Source organism: Cuculus canorus, chromosome 23, assembly GCF_017976375.1.
Source record: "Cuculus canorus isolate bCucCan1 chromosome 23, bCucCan1.pri, whole genome shotgun sequence".
Taxonomy (NCBI): domain Eukaryota; kingdom Metazoa; phylum Chordata; class Aves; order Cuculiformes; family Cuculidae; genus Cuculus; species Cuculus canorus.
This window is the reverse complement of record NC_071423.1, coordinates 1841763-1857416: the sequence shown is the minus strand read 5'-3', so window position 1 is coordinate 1857416 and position 15654 is coordinate 1841763. Positions and strand designations below refer to the sequence as shown.

General features: G+C 43.3%; 1 protein-coding gene across 4 annotated transcripts in view; it reads left to right on the top strand.

The window, feature by feature from the left end:
* Positions 1-15654, top strand: part of ARHGAP32 (Rho GTPase activating protein 32) — a 274980-nt gene that overhangs the window by 15825 nt on the left and 243501 nt on the right. The window contains exon 1 of one of the 4 annotated variants that reach the window (XM_054086885.1): positions 9539-9730. The exons of the other annotated variants lie outside the window; for them this stretch is intronic. The gene's annotated coding sequence lies outside the window, so the exon portion shown is untranslated. Of the gene's footprint in view, positions 1-9538; positions 9731-15654 lie in introns of those variants that run through there. 4 annotated transcript variants of the gene reach the window in all.

The window sequence follows — 15654 nt, the reverse complement described above, 5'->3', positions numbered from 1 at the left end:
TAAAATCTCATTCCTGATTAGCATTATGAGCATTACTGAGTCTCCCCATAGGGTCTTTTGAAATTAAGAACAGAATCATAGAATACCAGGTTGGAAGGGACCTCAAGGATCATCTGGTCCAGCCTTTCTTGGCAGGTTTTGGCATGTTAATGCATGGACATATATAGATGAGTTACAGTATTAGTTCTTAAGGCTTCTGTTTCCTGCCTCAAGCTGCTAGACGAAGCGCTGTACAAGAGGCTAGACAGCAACTGCATAAGGAGAAGATTTTGGAAAGATCCTGCTGTTAATGTTCTAAATTATCATCATAGGCAACTTGTTCTCTTCCCAAATGCTGCATATTCTAAAACCGATTGATCTATATGGTGTTCAAAGGCTACGCCTTCCTTTTCATAGAGTCATACAATCACTAGGTTGGAAAAGACCTCTTAGATCATCAAGTCCAACCATTCCTACCTGCCACTAAACCATGTCTGTGGGCACCTCATCCACCCGTCTTTTAAACAGGCCTTGTAAAATGCACGGAAGCGATGCCTGGAATTTTATTTTCAGCTGATTTGGAAGGTCTCAAGCCTATCAAATCAATTGTTCCTAAGAACTCAGGTTGTTCCTATCATGGAGAATGGATTGAGAGCAGCGCTGAAGAGGAGGACTTGGGGTGTTTGTTGATAAGAACCTCAACATGAGCTCGCAGCCCGGAAAGCCAATGGTGTCCTGGTCTCCATCCCAAGCAGTAGGACCAGCAGGGTGAGGGAGGGGATTCTGCCCTTCTGCTCTGTGCTCTGTGATGATTTGCCTGATGTTTGAAAGGGTTAATATTGGCACAGCATGGGGATTTTCTTGCATCACTGCTTAAAGTAAGGTAGGGGCAATAGGGTAGCATTAGAGAATGCCTTTGGAGGATGATTTGCTAAGGTTGTTTGCTGACTGACATATGGTGTGACATACGGTGCTGTTTACCACCTCAGTGTCCGAACTTACAGGGAAATGGTGTTCTTTTTTGAACATTTAACTCTATTAAGTACTTGTAGACATCTCTCAATGTTGTCCTGGCCAAATCAATTTACACTTGGGTTTTCTTCTGTTTGTCCCATCTGTTTGAGACTGCTGGTTTTCATTTTTTTTTATGATGTAAATAGATTGCAAGGGTTGAGGGGCTGGGAAGCAGCGAGCACTTGGAAATCTCTGAACTTTTTACCTGCAGCCTGTTTGGTGTTAGGTTTCTCTTCTCCTCTAGGAGATGGAAATGCATCTCAGGCCAACTAGTTGGCTGGAAAAATTGCTCTCTAGTGAAGTTTAGCATAACGTCTTTCAGAGTCATCTTTGTTGCCCCCAGGAAAAGCGAACTTTTGAAACAGTGTAATTGGTGACGATGAAGAAATGATGTCAGAGGTGGCATTGTTGTGTTGAAAGTCTGATCTGTGGCTGAAGAGGGGAAAAAATAACACGAAACAAACTTATTTTAAAACCTGGGCAAAAGTAGTGTTAACTTAGTGGAGTTTCTGGAAGAACACATCATACCTTTGAGCACTGGTGGAAGAGGCTTTGGAAGGAGAAGTCACTGGATCTTTCCAGGCAGGACTCCTGCTGCCATCAAAGTTGCTGTTGAGTTTGCTGTCTTCCAACTGGACCTTTGTAGGATTGCAATGAGGATACTATTTATTTGGTTTTGTTACTATTTTTTCAACAAATACTTTGAGTATTCCCCTTAAGCATATTCATAACTTCAAACTTCTTAAAACCGTAAAGATAAGTGAAACAAATGCTCGAGCGTAGATTTATATAAAAGAAAAATTAAAGAGGACTTGCAATATGAGGTGAGGATGTAGAGTGGCTTGTGTTTTCTAAGCTTGTTTGCATTTTTCCAGCTTCCATCAGTCTCATTTCTGTAGCAGATATTACGCTTTTATAGAAAACAAAATTGTGAATGTATATAATCTGAGAATTTTTCTTCTGCTCTCATTCTGCTTTTGTCTTCTCCAGTCTCATCGGGAACAATCTGATTGCAGCGTGGCTGTCCGTCTCCATTAACACTGCGCGTCAGGGTGTCGTGCTATCTGTCCCACTTCTCTCTAAATAATCGGTCATCCTGTGAACAGTCATGTAAAGAGAAAGCAGTGTTTTTCCTCCCTCATCCCTCCTCTCTGCTGTGTGCCTTTATTTTTTCCAAGTCACTAAGGAAATGATGTTAAAAGTTTTAAGCAGTACGCTTGTATAGAATACTGCATTTGCTGCTGAAATGTATAGATGATAGAAAAATTGGAGGTGAAGAGGTGAACATTGAGCCTCCACCAGTGTCCTGTGTTCCCACTCTGTCCCAGATACATATGAGCAGATAATCTCATTCCAGTATTCTAAGTATTGATATTTGTAGTGTATTGAATGCGAATACTAAGAAGCGTATAAAGGAAAGGGTTTTTTTATTTAGGTTTTTAAGCTCTTAATGGTGTGGGGCTCATTCACACAACAGCAAAAAAATGTTCTCTACTTATATGAAGCTTTGTGAAGATTAAGAGATTGAAACCTGAAATACCTGCGTGGATTTGTCGTTTATGAATTTGTTTTGGAAAATCGGGTTTTAGAATATGGGGAGGTGGTTGAGTAAGAATGTCAGAGCTGCAGGGAGGGTGAGATCGGGAGGCGGTCCCGGTGACTAGCCTGATGCTTAAACATAGGGGGAGATTATTAGAAGCTTTCTTAAGTATTAACACTTGTGAAAGTGTTTGGATGAGAGCTGGTGTTGCTTATGGAGGCCATACATTTAAATAAGCTTAAAATATAAACTCAACTACATGCCTTCTGGGGGAGACATGAAACACCACCTTGTTTTCTTTTTCCCTCATCTCCCACTAGAATTTTGTGCTATCCCAAGTCTGCCAGGTGACACCTCTCTGATCATATTCAGGAGAACTGCTGGTGTTTTGGAGTAAAATTTATTGTGTGTAGCCATGCACGTTGAATGTGAAACTGTGGAAGAGCTGGTGCCATAGCACAATAAACTGCGTGATAGCAAAGTGTTTGCTGCCCAGAGGACTGTTAGAAAATCATCAGCCTGATAGTCTCTTCCTTTTCCTATATGTGGTAAGATAAAAGATGTTCTTTACAGGGTCGTAGAGCGTAGTGGAGGTGGAAAACAACGCGCCAAGTGGGAGAGAGCCTTCCTGTAGTGCCTTGTGATCACAGCTCAGCCACTCTAAAAGCAGGATAGCACAGGAAGCGTAACTCGGCCATCTGCCAGTGGCCATAAGGGCTGTGGGGATGCTGCAAAACTACGTTCAAAGAACTTCTTTGTGATGTAAATGTGACTTGGACTCTGCTGGCCCTCTGCCATCAGTTCCACCTTATCCAAAGGTCAGCAACATGGTCATTAAACCCCCTTGGTCCAGGTCTGCGAGTGCCTAAAACCTCATAGTTTGCTTGTATGCTTGTAAAGAGTCAGTTGCAGCTCCAACTGCCTTCCAACAGCGGGAGAAGCCAATTTAAAATGTTGTTTATAAAGCAGAAGAGTCAGTAGAAAGGAAATGTGCTTGAGCTTCATCAGATCTGGTTCCAGTTGGTCCTTTCTTGCAAAGCCAAATCCAGTGGCATTCCCGGCTGCTGTGCTGGACCGTGAGCTGGGGTGTGGGTTCTCCGCTGGTCATGCGGTAGCTGCAGCCCGAGTGCCGTTCCAGGTGGATGCAGGGAGACTGGATAGAGCATCTTTGTGTCTCTAGCACTATCCTCCTGTGTTCTTCAGAACCATTTAGTAGATCTGTGCGTGTTACTGATGTGTAACATCAGGCGAAGGGGGCTCATTAACCTTGCTCAAGGTATCTCTTTATCCAGCCGCAGAGAATATTCCTCAGCATATGCTAATTTGCTTTAGCAGAACCTGAAGGCTGGATTTGAACTCTTCTCTAATGTTCTGAAAAATAAACCCTTTTTGAAGATTAAAAATGGTTGTCAAGTTATTTTTGGTTTATTTTAAATAATTATTTAACCTGTGTTAGAAGCTTTTTTAGGTTGCTTTTTTGTCTTCCTAATGTAGAAGGGGAAGATGAAGTGGCCATGCTTTGGAAATGAGGATAAATCTCTGAAGTGGCTTTGCTAAACCTTCCTTTGCTGTTGATGTCCATCCCTTGGAGGAAGTGTTGACAGAGCAGTTGAAGTTTTCACCTCCTTTGATGTATGAGGGTCTGAGATCTCTTCAAAGTCATCATTGCTTTAAATAGCCCCAATATTACTTTGAAGCAAGAAAAGCTGGACGAGTGAATGACTGACGAGACAAATTTGCTTAAGAACTTCACGTTCAGCCAAAAGATAAAACTGGTTTTCGTCTGGCCTTTATAATTGATAGTAAGACAGATCAACAGAAGATCCACGTGACTGTTTCTATACGCAGACTGCAAATCAGGTTCTGATCTGTCAAAGAAATCCCATGCCCGTGGCTTTGTGTTTTAATAAAGCTACAGATGCAGGTTTCTAAAGCACTTTTCTTAAAGCTATTTTATTTTATAACAATTTCAGATGTAGGGCTGTTCTTTTCTAATGTCAGCTCTGGGGGGAACGTGTCTGCAGGGCAGAAGGGGGAGTTGGTTGTTTGACTTTCCTAACTGTGCTCAAAGGAGAGCTTAAAGATGGACAGTGCTGTTACCCGCTCGGTTGATATTTCTGTGAGTGTGTAACCTTGTTCCACGTTTCAGGCTGACCGCGGTTACAGTTCAGTCCTGGGAAATGACCCGTAAGGTGCAGGCTTCTTTCTCTCGACTGAAATATAATCTAGGTGGGATGTCTGTGTGTGTATAAATAAAAGAAGACACGTTCCTTTCAGTAACTTGAAAAAAGGGTGAAACCTATCCTTGGTTCTCCCTGTGCTTTGAGGATGCCTTACGTGATGTGGCAATCGTTGTAAAAATACATGCAGGTTAATTTGCCTCCTTCTACTGACTGTATGCGAGCAGCTACCTTGTGCTTTTCCAGAATGATTTTCTGGGTCACTGACTTCTTTACTGAATTAGCAGAACCTCAGTCTGGGAAATGGACCCCATATTCAGAAACCCTTGGAGTATGGCATGTCTTTTTCTGATTGACAGCAAAGGTGTGGTGATCCTTCCACTCCTCTAGGATACTGGGAATCTAGTTGAGCTATAGATAGACGAACCCCAGTGCGCGGGACTGAGAACATAGAAACACTAGTTTGGAAAAGACCTCTTGGATCATTGAGTCCAACCATTCCTATCAACCATTAAACCATGTCCATGAGCACCTCATCTACCTGTCTTTTAAATCCCCCCAGGGATGAGGACTCCACCCCCTCCCTGGGCAGCCTCTGTCAGTGCCCCAGTACCCTTGCTGTGAAAGATTTTTTCCTGATATCCAGCCTGACCCTCCCCTGGAGCAGCTTGAGGCCATTCCTCTTGTCCTGTCCTCAGTCACTTGGGAGAAGAGCCCGGCTCCCTCCTCTCCACAACCTCCTTTCAGGCAGTTGCAGAGAGCAATAAGGTCTCCCCTCAGCCTCCTCTTCTCCAGGCTAAACAACCCCAGCTCTCTCAGCCGCTCCTCGTAACACTTGTTCTCCAGCCCCTCACCAGCTTCGTTGCTCTTCTCTGGACACACTCCAGAGCCTCAACATCCTTCTTGTGGTGAGGGGCCCAGAACTGAGCACAGGAGTGAAGGTGCTCAGATGGAATTGGCATCTAAGCACAAAGAGAAAGTAATGTCAGCCCAACATGCTTACTTTTCAAAAAATGCCATTTATATTTTTCATTGAAGTGATAAGGATCATAAAAAATGGAAGGAAACCTCTTTTTTTTAGTTACCTGTAATTTTTTTTGTTAATTTAGCAGTTGCTTTTTGTTTTTCTCTATTTTTTTTTCCTCTCCCGTTTCCTTCATCTGATTGTAGAATGGAAGCAACTGTTTGGTTTTCTCATTTTCTTTTGTGGAAATCTCTGAAGCTTTCTGGCTAAGCTGCCTTTGAGTCCTCTGAAGTGCTGGTGGGTGTGTTTTCCCAGGTGAGGGCGATGGGAGCGCACACTTTGGGTTGCAGCGGTCCTGGGGGCTGCGTGGCACGCTGGGAGCCGGGGCTGAAGCATCACATCTGTGCAGAAGGGGATCCAGTATTTCAAGTAGGAAATGTGTGAAAGCGTTTCTGTTGCTGAGCAGTCACCTGCCAAAGAGAGTGGCGTTTAACTTGAAATGTGATTTGCCAATCGAGGCAAATCATAATCTCAATTTTGTCAGCAGTATTTATAATTACATGGTTCTAAGGACAGGGAAGAGGGTTGAATCTTTTGAGTCAGTCATTTTTTATCTGTGCTGTTTGTGACAGTTGAAATGTTATTGACCAAAACATATTTATGTTTATTCAGCAGGAATACGCTCTTCTGTAAGAGTCACCATCTGTTTCATTTCTTCTGCATCTGTGGAAACTGTTCTGTTTTTTCCGTTTTCCTCTGGGTAGACTTCTTATTTTTTAAAATCTAGGTGACTAGCAGTTGTGTGGAGTTTGTTTGGATTTTTGTTTTTAAAAGTCCATCATCAAGTCATTGCTTAATGTAATCGCACTTGTACACCCCATGCAAATACAATCGAAAAGCGAGTTATGATTGAGACTTTCTCTTGCATTTTTGCTTTTGACAGGCGAAGTCCATGTTTGATTCAGTGAGTGTTTGACTCCTGTAGCTTTTTTTCCAGCCAAAGGAATTTTTAACTCTTTCCTCCGTTGGGTTTGACACAACCATAGAATCATAGAACAGTTTGGGTTGGAAGAGACCTGAAAGATGATCCAGTTCCAACCTCCTGCCATGGGCAGGGACACCTCCCACTGGATCAGGGGCTCCAAGGCCCATTCAACCTGACCTTGAACACCTCCAGGGATGGGGCAGCCAACGTGTACCAGTGCCTCACCACTCTCATCGTGAAGAAATTCCTCCTTACGTCTAGTCTAAATCTGCCCTGTTGCTCCTCGTCCCATCATTCTCTGCCTTTGTAAGCAGTCCCTCCCCAATACAGAGCTGTGCTTGTTCTCTGGCATAGCTGATGCTCAGCTCTGTCATCGTGTACCAAGCTCCTCCGCTCTCATCGTGTTTGGTTATTGCCTTAACCCCTGGTCCTCACGCTGTCTCTGCTGCGCCTGAGCTGCAGCAAGAGGTCGTCAGCTTCTCACTGCCTCTTGCTGCCTCCTCCGCTCTGCCAGTCCGTGACACACGTTGTCCGTCCTTTGCCCAGCTCTGCCAAAGCGCTCTAGGTTAGAAATACAACTGGAATCCTTCAGGAAGGTCAGGGATGGAGTCACAGCTGCCGCTGTAGCCTTGGGAACCAGACCAGCAGCAATACCAGGAGTGTTAATATAGACTCCAGCGAGAACAGCGTTTGATATCTGCTGAGCTGCAGGGACTACTCTCAAGCCTAGCAGGTTTTCCTACAGTTACATTTACAAGCTTTTACGCTTTGGGAGGTGCAGAAAACCAAACTTTTCTGCAATGATTTGCATCATAAATGCTGTTTGTTGCAGTTGTGGATGCACTTGATTTAGGGCAGCGTTCCAACGGTTGCTGAACCCTCAACACACGTAGCCCTGTCGGTGTCCAGGGAGATGATATGTTTAACTTGGAGCATATGCTGAGCTGAAATGAGATGTTCACCAGAAAATTGTTGGACTTTGTGAATTCTAATCTCTGCCTCTGTATTTCTAGAAGTTAAAGGGCTCTTTCTCCATGCTTGTTTTGCAGGTTGGTTATTCCTTTTTGTTAGCCTTTTAGTATTTAGATTTTTTTTTAACCTAAAAAAGAAATCTGGTAGTTCTTCCCATCACTGTCTGTAGTTGAACTACATAGAAATTACTTTATTGAGATAAATATATGAAAAAAGTTATCTGGGAAGCAGTCTTCTCTCAAAACATCCATACCTAGCATGCTAAGGTAAGATTGACAGTTTGGGTTAGGAACGTGCCCTCTTTGGGTGGCTCCACTCTGCTGACCTTTGCTACTTTCTGTGGGCTTTGCCTGCAAACACTTTCTCCCCCATCTTTTTTTAGGTGCTCAAGGTTATTCCTTCTTACCACCCATATTCTTGGACTTTATTCTCTCTCCTGTGACATTTCTGCTTCCTTTCTGGGCCAAATCTCGCTCCTTCCTCCCCAGCAGAGTTGTGACCTTCATTGTCTTGTGTTATGGCCCCTGCTGTGGACATCACTTGAGTAGTGTGTTGTGCTCCTCAGACGTGGCTGTGGGGCTCTTGGCGCGGGTGACAAATACTGTTAGTCCCAGGTTACGGGCAGGGTGGTGCTCTGTAAGATCATGAGTAATCAGCGTTAGAGCTGGGGAAACAGTTCTGATCCGAGACCCTGTTCCAGCTATTGAAGAATGCAATGGGGATTGCCCCTGGGCATCGCCTGAGACTTTGAGTTTGAGTTGCTCTTGACTGAGCCTATCCTTGTTCTTCCATTGCACCAAAGTTTAGGCCGCAGCACTAGTTCAGTTTTTATCCAACCAAAACTGCAAAGTTTATATTGCCTGGCTGAGCCTCTTTAAGTGTGGGTTATTTTATCTGACAGACCCTGGTTTTTGGCTGCACCTTCTCTTCAGCGACTTGTGCATTTAAGAGGAGGTCACCACTTGAGCGTGAGAAAAAGTGCTTTATTGAATTGCAAAAGAGCATACTTGTCTCCTCGAATTCCTTTGAGAACAGCTACATTATGTGTATCGCTGTTTTGAATTGGCCTCTGCATTTGGCAAGCTCAAATGGAAGTGGTAGCAGAGCCAGAATATTTTACTTGCTCTCCTTAGCTGGATCCTGAAGGTTGCTGTGTCTTTAGGTTTCACTGAAGTTAGCACATCATTAAATTCGCATCACTAAATTAGGCAAATGTGTGTTTGTATATTGGAAGTATCTTCTTTTAGTCCATTTTGTATCAGTGTTATTGGTGATTCAGATTTTTTTGTGCTATATTCACACTGAATAAATCGTGGCATTAAAATGCTTCTGGTGAGGTGGAATAATTTATGCCCGGAAGCAATTAGAAATATGAACATTTTTATGATGAACTTTGGAGACCTATCTCTGTTTATCGTGTTGTAATTGTGATCCCTGCTTCGTAAATGTTGCAATGGGGATGTTAGACCAAAACAGTGGTGACAGTTTATAGTATGCCAGTGCAATTAGAGAAAAAAATATACAAAGAATATATATAGAAGCGAGAATTCTCAGTATTGCTGTAAAATCTAGCATTCATTTCCGTTTTAAAGGCCACAAAGAAGCAGTGGACACACAGAACTAATGGAAAAAATTCAAATTAAGACGTAGAAAAACAAAATCTGTACATCCCCTGCCTTTCCCGGCTCTCTTCCAGCTGCTGTGGATGACATCAAAATAAACTCTGCCTTTTGGGCAGAGTGGGGATTTGGGGTTTGAGCACATGATTATTCCAGCTGCAAATATTTGTTTTGGGACTTGCAGTCATTTTTGTTTATTACATGCCATTCTTTTTCCCTCCTTCATCTCCAGCACTCACTGTAAATGAGGACTTCACACATGCTACATCTCTACCTTATCATAGACTGTCCTGTGTTGGAAGGGACCCACAAGGATCATCGAGTCCAACTCCTGTCCCTGCATAGGACAACCCCCAAAAAAGCCTTTTTCGTGTGTGCACACCTGCCTATATGAAACCCCTTCTCTGCATTGGATAGGATTGGGAAAGCAGTGAAGGAGACACACTCTCACCTGCCTGTAAAAGCGAGTGAATCTTGGTAAGTGGGGTCTGGATACTTAGAAATAAAAAGTTTCTCTGCTTTGGTTCAAATAGGAAAATCTGAGCAGCCCCTCTTTTGTCATTTCTGTGCGGCACACTTTCTGTTTTTAAAAGCTACAGCAAATATGAAAGCGTTGTCGTTACTGGCAAGCTAATCACGGCAGATTTATCTGGCCTTTCAAAGGCTTTCTCTAATTGAGCTGTTAAAGAAATTGGATAGCCAGAAGATACACAACAGGAAATAATAAAACCGGTTCTCTTTGGGGAGTATTTTTATTTCATATGTTGTATAGTTGATACTTAGAATTAATAATGGGGAGACTAAGAGCTGCGGAGTGTTCCAAGGGGAAGTATAAACAAAGGGCAGGAATTCCCCTCCTGAAAAATAAATTTCTGGGCTGGCGAATCAGCCCTTTCTTTATTCTCAGACTGATATTTAAAATGTATTCAACTTTGCAGCATCAGCCTTGTTTGGAGTCGCTGTGTGCCAAGTGCTGTCCAGGAGTTAATTAATCTTGGCATTGACTTTTGTCTTCACCGTAGACATCTAAGTGAAGTGAAATACTCAGTACTACATAGAGCTCTTTCGCTGGAACTTTGACAGAGAGAGGTTAGAGAATTGTTCCCTAATATGAAATAGTCGATGGTCTGTTTCTCAGCTTCTTGTTCTTTGGTTTCAATACTGATCTTTCATACCTGTGTAAGAAGCTAAAGCAAAAGCTACTGAATTGTAACACAGATTTAACTTGTTTGTGTGCTGATAAGAGGGTGATGGATTTAAGATGATTTAACAATGAAAACCTCAGTGTTGGTTAAGCTGCAAAAGGTGCGTGTATCTATTCTCCTCCCCAAATCTTTTTGCCGTATTTGTTTTGAAATGGCTTCTTTACTGCTGTTTGAGATTCTGATTTTTCATCTTTGAAAAATACGTATGAAAACAGGTAAAACTTCATAGTTCTGAGTTGAAGACTGGAATAGAAATCGGGATATGTTCCCACCTTTCATACAAAGGTTCTTCCTAGTGAAGAATCAATCCATTGCTCTCCCTTATGACTCCTAAAAGTAACCGCTTTGTGCGTGCTGGCTGAAGAATAAATAGAATAGGTAGGGTAATTGGAAAATTGGGATGGGGGTCTGGACAAGAAGGTTTGTGCATGGCTTCCCCCTTGTGTTTAAACTGCAAGGTCTTTGACAGAGAATCCCTATATTTTGTGGGTGGCTCAATCCTGACCACTGACCAGGCGGTAAAACTTCAGTAAATACTAATAAAGAGTGTCAGCCCAAGGCGCTTCTCTGTGCAAGGTGTGTATTCCTTTCACCAAGATCATCTTTTCATTGAACACAGAAGCAAGTGACAGAGCTTTGTGCCTCAGGCCTAAGCTACAAAATCTGCCAACAGCGTTAGTCTCCAAACCTGATACTTCTTGTGATGGAAACTTGGGGCTCTAAGTCAGCTATGGGTTCTGGTCCTGACCTTGAACTGCTTTGTGATTTTGGGCAGCTCTTCTGTGAGTTGATATCCCTGGTAACATGATGGGATGGTGAGAGGTTGGCAAATAAAAATATGCAGGGAAGGAGTTGTAAGGTTCAGTTGTGTAAAGTCTGCAATGTACTTGGAAGATCTTAGAAATATACTGCTCAGCTTCTGAAAATGGAGTGTTTCAGCATGACTTTCACAGACAGCTTTGAGGCTTATGTGTGATTTGTAGGGTTGAAGATGCTGTGCTGAACCAAAAAGCTGAAGGTACCACTCTTTTTGATGACTAGTGTAGATACGTTGGTAAAAATATGGTGGTGGTATCATCCGATGTCTTCTCTTCTTAGTGCTTTGCCACTTCTTTTAATTCAAATGAAGCATCCTTGTGTTTTCTGACTTTTGTGTTATTCCTCTGGCTTTGGGAAGCAGTTTGATTACGCAATAGGAGATCTGTAGCTTGTGTTGAGAATAATCAGCATTTACTGTATCATGTTTCAGAGTCATTACGTATTCCCCGTGTTGATGCAGTCTGTTCCCAGCTTTCTGGCAGCTGCGCTCTGGGTTTGCGGGAGGAGAGTCAGGCTGCAAGAACGCTTACACATTTCGTAAAGACACGGATATTACTTGAGTGTGGTTTTTATCTAGAATCCAGTTGACTGATCTCTTCTGTGATTGAAGGGTTAGCTTAATTTTTCTTCCTTCATTGCTTCCCAGCATTTAAGTTCCATCTTCCCACTAAAGGGTAGCATAGTAAGAGTGGGATGCAGCGTGATTAGGGATCAGCGGGACTTTGGCTGAGCGTGATGCTGTCTCATTTTCCTGGTTTTGCATTGAGTGACAGCAGAGCAGAAAGGAGACCTGAAGGAAAGAGATGCTCTCCAATGATAGCACTATGAATTAGTGCCTCCTGGTCACTGCGCGCTGGAGGCACTGTGCCGTTCTCTGAGGCATCAAGTCCAAAAAGCAGAATTAGGTTATTATTTAATGTAAACTATGTGGATCTGGAGGTCTGGTCCTCCTTTTAGTCTATAGAGATTATGGAACCAGTGAATCGCTCCCCAGTCAACTTAAATTGCCCCATCTTTATAGATTTTTAGTTGCAGCTAAAACCAGTTGAAATTTAGGCTTTTGTGTTTTGGAAAAACTATGTTATGATAGCATAGGACTCTGTGAATGTGTTTATATGGGTGTAGTAATCTTTGAAGAACCACAAACCATGTGCTATGAATACATTTGCATTAAGCATTGTTAAATGTTCTGCTGATTTTCAGTGTTGATGAGTCTATAAAATGTTTAATATAGCAAGTTCTAAAAATGACTCAATGAAAGGCAGCGTAAGATCTCTCTACTGAGTAGAGATTTCGCTTAAGTGGCCGTTATGCCTCAAAAGTACCACGATTTCTGATTTTGACATTAAGTTCCAGGCTTTGGAAAATGCTGCAGATGCTTTGGAGCTGTTGGTGAGAGGTCTTTTAGACCTGGGAGGCAATGAGTTGGAAGCTACCTGGAACATATGCTGACTAGAGCTCCGTTCCAATTTCTCTGTTCAGCTCAGCGTGGATGTGGCAAAATGATGAGAACTGTTTTCTGACTGAATTTACTGAGGTGAAAATACATATCCATCTTTGCAAATTGCTGCGAGAGAGCTTGAATTTGCTTTTTGAGTGGTAAGTGCTCCTATGCCAAGCCTCTCTGTTAAGTAAGAGTAATGAGATGGGAGAAGTGAATTTCGTTTTAGCCTGGGAAGAGGATGTACCTGTTAAAAAACCCGTCAGGGCCCTGTGGGCACTAATGAGTCTCCTTCCACACCCCTGGACCTTTGTCTGCCTCCTCTCTGCCTGGGCACTGCTGGAGGCGTGTTGGTGTCTGCTTGGCCACAGCCGTGTGGTGTCTGGGCCTCCACCCCAGCCTGTCCTCCTGGCTGGGAACCCGTCCTTCCTGCTCGCTGTGGACCTGACCTATGGCTTGAGCATGTTCAGAGGAGGACAATGAGGCTGGAGAAGGTTCCGAAGCACGAGTCTTATGAGAGCAACTAAGGGAGCTGGGGCTGTTTAGTCTGGAGAACAGGAGGCTCACGGGGAGACCTCATCGCTCTGTGCAGCTTCTGGAAAGAAGGTTGTAGGGAGGTGGGTGCTGGTCTCTTCTTCTGAATAACAAGTGAAAGGATAAGAGGAAATGGCCTCACGTTGTGCCAGGGGTGGTTTAGGTTGGATATTAGGAAAAAATGTGTTTACTAAAAGAGTGGTGAAGCACTGGAAGAAGGAAGTGGTGGATCCATTCCTGGAGGTGGTTGAAAAACATGTAGATATGGCACTTCAGGACATGGCTTAGTAGTCATGTTGGTATTGTGTTGATGGTTGGACTTCATGGTCTTAGCAGACTTTTCCATCGTTTGTGATTCTCTGACTTCCCAGCTGGACCTCAGACCTACCTCAGCACTGTGATACCTCCTCACGATCCACACTCTTGGTTGGATCTGGCCACTCGGATGCGGTGGAGCTGAGCCCTGCTGTCCAGTCTTGCTGCTCTCGGACAAGACCAGAGGCACCCACGCCAGGATAGGGTTTATTTTAATGGTTTGTCTCTCACAATCTGTAAGGAAGCTTATTGTACTCGGGTAGTTTTTACCAGAATTGAACAATTTAACAGCTGAATTCAGTTTCTGTATGTAACCAAGGCTGCAGAAAAAGGCCTCTCTTTTTAAGAGGCTTTCTTAGGTTAGCTTGCCCTCCCTTTTTCTTAGGTTTTCTAAATGTAAATGCTTGGAATTAGGAATTTTTCACAGCTCAGCCTCTCCTTGGTTCTAGTTGTGTTGAGAAGAGTGACAAGCTTTCTGCAGAGCGGTACCGGGGCAGCCCATGGGCTAAGCCTCCGCTCCCCCCAGCTTTAATTCCAAATCAGCCTCTGATTTGGCCAGATCTGCTGCTGCATTTTCTTAATCCTGAGAAATTTAGGATTTTTTTTTTGGTTTATTTTACCTCCAGAGGAATTATATTTATTCCACGTGTGGAAAAAATGAATTAAAAAACCCCCTTTCCTGTAGTGGGAATGTGAAGTGGTTGCTATTGTCAGCTCTCAGTGGATTACTTGCATATAAATAAATTAAGGGGGGAGAAGTAATCTTTTGTGAACGCTGCATTCCGTTACTGGTGGCTGCTATGGTAACGGATGAAGGGAGGCAGCCTCGCATGGTAAAGCTTAATGGCAACGAGCAGAATGTAGTGATGAATTTAGCAGAAGGAAGAAGGGAAGAGAGCACAGTCCTTTAGTGATGCTGTGAAATGAGTCACCAATTAAGCCACAGACGAGGAAAGGCTTCCACATTTATTTACAAATGACTTAAATCAGATTTTGTTGATTATATTTAGAGCAGGAAGAGTGACAGCTGGAACTTTGGAGAACAGTAAATTAAACTGCGTCTTCTTCCGATGAACCCTTATTTCCTGCACCTCGAATCAGCGCCTTTGTGTGGTGTGTAAAGGTGGCACTGCTGTCCTGGTTGCTTCTGAATGAGTCTGGAATTACTTTTCTGACTCTGGACCTGGGCAACAAAAGTCAGCGGGTAATTTTCCCCCTCCTTTCCGAGATTTTTGGTCCGTAGAGGTGCATTTTCCTGTTTCTTCCTATTAGGCTGGAAAGAAAGGGCTTTAATCCCTGCTTTCTGAAGAGAATCAATGGTGAATGGTTTGACTTTGCTCTTTTCTTTTGCCGTTCATTAGTATAAAGCACCTCTCACACTGCAAAGCTTTGCTGTGTCATAAATCAGGATTGAGTGGTGAAGGGAGGGTTTTGTAGGAAAGGCTGCAGGACATCATCTTGTGCCCTGCCTGACTTTAGGTGACGCTTTGAACTTTATAACTGTGGTGGGCCTGATTCTGTACACAGCTGCTTTGCGACCCCAGTTTTTAAACTTAACCTTTTGTTGATGGTGAGATTCCCCTTTGCCACATATTTTCTGGCGTGACTTCCATTATGCTGAATTCTGGAGTGATTGCTTTGAGCTCTTGGGGAGAATACTTGTCGTCTCAAGTTCTTCTTGGTGAAACATCGAGAGAGAATTATAATTACTGCTGCAGTGGGAGTGTTTGCGTTAAGGAGAAAGCTCCAAAGCGTGGAATCTTCTGCAGAAACTTCACCCAAAGCTTGAGCATTGTGGATGGCATGTCATGGAAACCGTTCCAGGAGCCAGTAAACAGATTATTTGCTGTCAGTTAGTAAGGGTAAGCAGTGTAGGTTTCCCAGCTGTGAAGTTGTTAGCGATGCAGAGTTCCCAGAAACGCTGGAGGGAAGGAATGGGACATGGCAGGAAAGGCAAAGGGAGGGGTTAGCAAGAGCGAGTGAAATGTGAGATGAAGAGCTGTGGTGAAAATGCTTGGAGTGGGGGATGTTTAGGGGCTGTTGGAAGGAGTGGAAGAGTGACAATAGGGCTATTTGTTATTATTTTT